The sequence below is a fragment of the Misgurnus anguillicaudatus genome, chromosome 4 (assembly GCF_027580225.2).
Source record: "Misgurnus anguillicaudatus chromosome 4, ASM2758022v2, whole genome shotgun sequence".
Classification (NCBI taxonomy): Eukaryota; Metazoa; Chordata; class Actinopteri; order Cypriniformes; family Cobitidae; genus Misgurnus; species Misgurnus anguillicaudatus.
Window position 1 is genome coordinate 11868175 of NC_073340.2, and position 7796 is coordinate 11875970.

Consider the following 7796-nt stretch of genomic DNA (forward strand, 5'->3'; position numbering starts at 1 on the left):
TCTCATCTATAATGTTGTTGGTGTTAAGCCTAAAAGTTCTCCCGCTCTCTTTGTCTCTCATCTCTGCAATGTTTAATTTTTAATCCACGCCAGCTCGTCTCCTCACGGTTCTGAGTGAGATGTGTTAACTTTACCCGGGCTGCGTTGACCCAGCGCATGGTAACATAAAACGATATACGCGTCATGCAAATGAGCGTTTAAAACCCGATCGCGCATTCCGTAGTTTTGTCACAGGTGCCGCACACGCGCGAGAACTTATAAAAAAAACATTTTGGCCGCAGTCTGGAGCCCTTGGTGCCCCCCATTGCCTGGTGCCCTAGGGCACTCGCCCAATCCGGTCTATGGATAATCCGGCCCTGCTTCTGTGTTAATCAAGAAAATAGAATGGAAAATAGAATATATAAGTGAAGTGATATATGTAGGATTTTTTTATTTCAGGGGGAATAAGTGTGAGGGGGAGGATCATTTTTAGACACATTCTTTTTAAAATTATCTCACCTAAATTTTTTCTCAATCTGTGTATTTGTCTTTACAATGGTTTAATGTTGTTGCACACTAGCTTACACACAGCACAAGGAAGTTTTAAACAAATGTATTTAATTTACGTGAATACATGCAAAGATGGACATTTGACATTATTTTGTGTGCAGGATTCAAGAAATTATCTGTGCATATTATAAAAGAATGCAAGTACATGCAGGGAATGTGGCCGCAATGACCATGCAGTGTGCTGTGTGCATGTGACTAAAGAATCTGCAGGGTAGAAATTCAACTGAAATCGCATAAAATCTTGTTGTTTTAAACAAAATTATGCTGCAAGATTTCCCTGTTATATAGGCAACTTTGCAATTTTGTCAAATTCCTAGTTTATTCCCATTAATATAGTCCCGCATGGAAAGTTTCCAGCCTTGAAAACTCCCAGAATTTTGCAACCCTATTAGTAACACATTTTTCTGTGGTGTGACAAACTCAAAACACATATTTAATATCACTTTACATTGACTTGTTTTATGAACAGAGGTCATTATTCGCTGAAAATATTTACTCCGCCAGAGTTCTCAAATCTCATTCACATTTAAATTCAACTGAACATCTTAATTGTGGTATCAAATGACTTTCCCTCTTTTCCAATGAGCAGCCCAGACCTTATTTGTTTTAAAACGGCCAAATGTTTCAGCAGAGCAGCGCCCCCTCTGTTTACTTTGCTTCACTGCATGCGTCAGATAAATCTGCTTGCTGGCAAGCATCAATTTGTGCCTTAGGGAATACGACACTGGACTGAAAATATGAGATCAATATCCATGTCTGTTCCTTCAGCAGCACCTAATGGATTTTACAACATCAGTGCATAAAGAGTCGGGCTTTGAAAGGCAACTAATTGGCAACATTGTTTTATTTTTTAGGATCCGACAGTGAATGATCGAACGTTATTTAGTTGAATACGCTAATGTCAAGGCCACTGGATACAATTATTACCATACAGTTCATATAATGCAGAGGCTTGTGCATAATTTACACTACTGCCTATAATAATGCAAGCCATTACAATAGAGCTCATACTCCTTAAGGAGCGATATTAAAAATACATTATTCAGCCTGTTATACAACACGCTTCATCTGTAACAGAAACAAAACGATGCTTTGGATTATATGAAACTTAACAGTATCACGCCCAGAATGCATGAAACACAATGTAGGAGCCTTAGAAAAGCAGAGAAACCAGCAGTACTACTGTAGGACGGTTATCAAATTTCAGATTGAATTATATTGCACATACAGGAATTATCGTGTTGCATGACAGCGTCTGCGAGCCCCTTTGAGGTGCAGCTAATACCAGTTTGTATAAAGGCAAATATTTCTCATTATCATCTCTGGTTGTGACATGAACAAACACCCACACACATACATACACATATAGTAAAGTCAATGGTTTCACAACACGCAAGAAAGCCTGAGACACTGCAATGTATACAATCACTACCGTATACAATCACACCTTTCAGTTCAAAACTTTGATGTAAGTATGAGGTGTACAACTTTGCTTTAGATGAATGTATTGCATCTATGACTCAAACACACCGTTTTTTTTCTTCCCATAAATAAGTTTATCTTAATAAACTGTGTAAGTTCAGTTGAATCATTTCCACAGTGGAAATTTCAGAACAACAGTCTGGAATGATAGGATATGACGTTTCATACAGTCATGATCTTTGGATAGCGTTTGGTAACGTTATATCAATAAAATCTGACCTTTGCAATGTTTCCCTTTCCTTTTCTTATTTCATTTTAAACACACATCGACACCGATAAGATCGACGCTAAAGCAACAAAATGCTTTTTTTTTAAATGAAACAACAGGGTGGGGCTGATTTACTTTACTTGCAGTGCCACAGGAAATTAATGATTTATACGACGAGCCCTAAAGACTCAATGAATTTCATTATGTAAGCAACGCTAATGGCGCCCACCAGGACTCCAAATGAATATAAACTATGGCTGAAGATAATGGGCTGTTATTATTGAGTTCTGTTGAAACAAAGAGGAACCACATTGTTCATGTTTAAGTCTCAGGTTTCTAAAGAGGAACGATTCTTATGTAAATGATACAGGGAAAAGCGGTTGAAATGTCATGAGCTTTAATGCAAACCAGCCTTGGTGCTCTTAAACATTTGCATGGGTGTATGGCTGACAAATCCAGGAAAAACACTAAACCTGTTCACTTTTACACAGCTATTCAACACATTTATTACCCGCCCAAAGCTGCAGCTTCCTTCAACAATGCAAACATTATTTTTGCGTCCTATAAGTTGACCGTAACCGCACCGAATTGAACGCAGCGCGCTATTTTGCAATGAAAACAAGGTCTTAAATTACATGGCAATTTAGGAATGTGTGGAAAGCCAGAAGGCTACCAGTCGAGCATTCTGGATAACCCCTGTAACGTTCTTCCACTGGAGGAAAATCGAACATCTGGTCCCAGGACCGAGCCCAAATGTTGACTCTTAAATCATTTCCATCCTAATTTATCCTTTTAACTTGTAAAAATGTTTTACTTTGTCTTTCTTTTCTCTGTAATGCAGCAAAATTGATACATATTACATCGCCAGAGGAGTTTTATGCCAAAACTAGCCGGGCCTGACAGCAAAGCGAAAAAGCATAATGACAGCTGGCTTCAACGCACAGCTGTTTCTTTTTTCACATCTCACATGATTTCTGTGGCAATAGTAGAGGGAAAAAATTCAATGTAGTGCTCTGGGCTGTGTTACATTAAGATAATTGAAATCATCAAAATAAAAAATAAAAGCCTCATAATGGGAATTACTGTTGTATTTCACCTATTTTATAGCATTCAGAGAAACATCATGTACTTACCTCTTGCATTAAACCCATATATTATTCTATATGTTATAACGTATGTAGTTTTTATTACTTTTTGTTATAGGTCATTTATTTAAAAAAATCTTGTATCCAGTATTTTGCCTTTTAATACTGAAAACTTTAATATTTCAAAAACAATTGCAGAGAGACAAATGTTAATTGTTCAACTGCACAAAAAAGTGAAAGTGTAAATAATCAACACATGTATTTTTGTATAGCACTAACTGTAATGCAGAGCTCTTAAACGGCTTTTTATTATAACTTTTTAACATTCATAAATTGTTAGATTTCAAGTATTCACAACATATAGTCTTCTCCTAATGATTAAAATTGCACTTCATGTTTTCTTTTTTAATATTTTAAAAATATATAGGCTAAACCTCCTTTCCATTGTACATTACATTTGGACACGACTGTCAGAGTTCGCCCCCTAGTGGCAGGCGTAATGTAATTTCAGTTAAATCGTAAATCCTTGTCAACATGGGAGAGAAGCTCATTCCAGCCTTTTTAATCTATTAATATATTTCTAGTTAATAATATAACTTATCAGTAATCAATAGTTTTTAAAGGATTAAAGTGTTACTGATCAAGTTTAACAAAAAAGCATTAATAATTTTCACCTTGTTTTGCTTGGAACGCACTAAAATACATAATTTCCCGTCAACGTGTCACATGCAGTGCAGTCGCACAAGTTTTTTTTTCAAATTGTATACGATAATTACGCACCGAAGATGGTTGGCACCCAACGCAAGTTTTTCCGGTTTATCGGGCATCATTTGTCATGTACAGTAGAATTGTGGCTTTAAAATAACCATGCCGATATTAAATCAGACAGAGATGACCGACAGGCCAAATAAAGATGATTGGAGGGCCACATTGGGCCCACGGGCCGCCAGTTGACTAGCGCTACTATATGCTGTTATATTTTTACGTAACATTCGTTTTGAAAAGAGTGACAACTCAATACTAATCCTAAACTTTTTTTCTGGGGCTCCACAGATGCGGGGTCAAAATTATTCTGTTTTCCACAAACATAAATAACTTAATGGGGGTTGGATATTAGGGCCGCATAATGATTAATCGTGATTAATCGTTTGCAGAATAAAACTTTTGTTTACATCATATATGTTTGTGTACGGTGTATAATAATTATGTATATATAAATACACACATATACATGTATAACTTTAAGAAAATATATATTTATATATTAAAGGACAAGTTCGGTATTTTACACTTAAAGTCCTGTTTTCAGATTGTTTATGATGAAATAGAACGGTTTTGACTGAAATTTCGACATATGCGGCTGCCCCGAGAATTTTAGGGTGTTTGTGTTTCACCTCACACCTCTACAATGGGTTTAATGGTGCACTGGAACAATCCTTCCTAAAATGCATTAAACTTTCGTTTACAAAGACGTGAAACTCACGGCGTGGTCAGGGGTGTTCACTGATATGCTCACACAAAAGTCGCTGCAAAAGACGCTTTCCAAGAGCTGTTTTAGCATTTGTTGTTAACTTGTGGACCTATTTTTCCAAACGCCTCACACGTGTACATTCTTCCGCTTAGAGCTTGAATAATAGACACTCCAGCCCAGGTGGTGGCGCTAATCGGCCAATGCCAATTGCAAGAATAGAAACAAAGTTCCCGGTGCGAAGTAATACCATACCTCACAGCACATCTAATACAAGTCAATGAAGTTGCAAAAACTACGATAAAACCTGTTGGAATGCGTAATTTGCAGCGATTTCCGTGTGAGCACACCAGTGAACACCCCCGACCACCCGGCGAGCCCCACATCCCTGCAAACGAAAGTTTAATGCATTTTAGGAAGGATCGTTCCAGTGCACCATTAAACCCATTGTAGAGGTGGGAGGTGAAACACAAACACCCTAAAATTCTCGGGGCAGCCGCATATGTCGACATTTCAGTCAAAACCGTTCTATTTCATCATAAACAATCTGAAAACAGGACTTTAAGTGTAAAATACCGAACTTGTCCTTTAAGTATTTATACATAATATAAATGTACAAATGTATATACATATGTAAACATTTCTTAAATATATACATGCATGCGTGCGTGCGTGTGTGTATTTATATATACATAATTATTATATACAGTACACAAATATATATGATGTAAACAAAAACTTTTATTCTACAAATGATTAATCGAGATTAACCGTTATGCAGCCTTATTGGATATGATGACGAAAAAAATACATTTTTGGGTGAACTATCCCTTTAAGAGAGGTCTTTAATCTTTATGATGCAGGGGTTTTCAAACTTTTTTGCCAGCTGAACCCCCTTTACCTAAATTATTTACTTGAAGTACCCGCTAAGATTTTATATAAATATTTCAATAATTTAAAGCAACACTATGTAGTTTTTTTACCTTTCAATAATGTCTCTAAAATTATTTCAGTGATAGAACAACTTTTAACTGGACAAATTGTACTGTTGCTGCAACCCGAGCAGCCTCCTAGCTGCTACAAGCACACTCTGAAAGTGGCGGTGGAGGGTAGAGCACACAGCCCCGCCCCTCCCCCTGGCTGCAGAAGAGTGTCTGATAGCAGGCAATGTTGCGCTTTTCAACCACATGGGGGAGCTGTAAGTCATTTTTACATGGAAACTACATAGTTTAATAGAACATACAGAGCCCCTAAGGGGACATGGAGCAAAAATTAAATAAAGTTTAATTTCGCGTGCGCACGTGAAACTATCGCATGCTCACGTGAAACTATCGAGTGCCCAGGTGAAACTTTTGCGCGCGCACATGAAACTATCACGTGCGCACGTGAAACATTCGCTTTCACGTGCACACGTGATATTTCACATGCGCGCGCGAAAGTTTTACGTGAACACGCGAAACTAAACTAAAAAATCTGCACATAAAGGTTTCGCGTGAGCACATAAACGTTTCACGTGAGCACATGAAACTAAACTTTAGATTTTTTTTACTCCAATGTTACCTTAGGGGCTTGGTAAGAAGATATGTATGTTTAACAAATTATTTATTTTTTATTCATTTAAACGTTTTTATCAATCGTATTTTACATAGCTGTTGTTACAGTACCTGTTATTGGACCTTTATCTGCTATTTTTCTTTTATTGGTATACAAAACATATCTGTCCATTTTGAGTTCTCAGTTTTCTGATTTATTTATTTATTTTTTAATGGTCAAATGACATTTATCTACAATCATTTATTTACTTATTTATTATGATTGAATTATAACTATTACTATTAATAAATATTTATTTCATTAACTCACAAACCCGCTGCAATTCCCCCACAAACCACCAGGGGCCCACGAACCCCAGTTGGGAAACCCTGCCTTAATAGATAGAGAAGAAAAGAAAGGACCCCCAGTACATGTATCAAATATTTATTATTATTTATAACAGACACCTTGTTGTGATGCTTATGTTACAAATATTTAAAATAACATTTTTTGTTCTTTTGTCCCCGCAGACCCCCTGTTGAAGACCCATGCTTTAAAAAACATGAATACTGTGTTATAGTTTTTACTTTGACTGAAGAATTTGTGTTAATGCTTAAAAAAGGCCTGTATAATCTACAAACAGATGTGTGTAATTCCTATCACTTCATATCTTCAGCTTGTCATCTTGACTGAACGCTTGAGAAACAAGCCGATTAGGTTTCACAGGGCACCACAAATATGCAGCCATGTGCAACAAGAGCGTTCTCCGAACAGCATTTGATCTCAATTAATAGCATTCCCAATGAAATCAGCCTGGAAAAGAGAAGGTGGGGGGGCTGGATTTCGGCAAATGCAGGAAAAGTATTTTCAGTTCTGCCACGGCATGACAAATTCAATAGCTAGCAAAACAAGATGAACAACTGAAAGCCCAGAGCACATCTGACCTTGTTATTGTCCTCGATTTGTGTACAGCTCAACTCAATAAAGAGCAAAGCACGATGGGTCGGGTTGTGATGTGTTCTTCAGCTTCAAGTGGGGTTGTTGTGAAATAAGTACCATGGAAAAATCTGCTGCTAGTATACCAGACGCCTTCCAGCTATTTTGGGGACGATTAAAGCTATAAATCATCACATCATCAAATGAGTGGGAATGTTTTTAATCACTCGCCACAGATCTGCAATACTTTGGCAGGAAGTGTAAGCTCTTTGTTACTGTAAAACAAAAGGTTTTCATGTATTTAGATCTCGTCCGGATTGCAACTGAAAACATGTTTGCTGATGATATCCGCTGAAGGCGGGACAACCGCACTGCTAACATTTCAAAGAGTAATACATCTTGTATCGCAGACAAAAAAGTGACATGATTCATTGTTATGTTAACTTTTTCCCTGCCATTGACAAATTAAGAGAAAACACTTCCCTGGCAATAACGAGTTTTACGGCAATCCATATTTTCGCTATTATCCACTAGG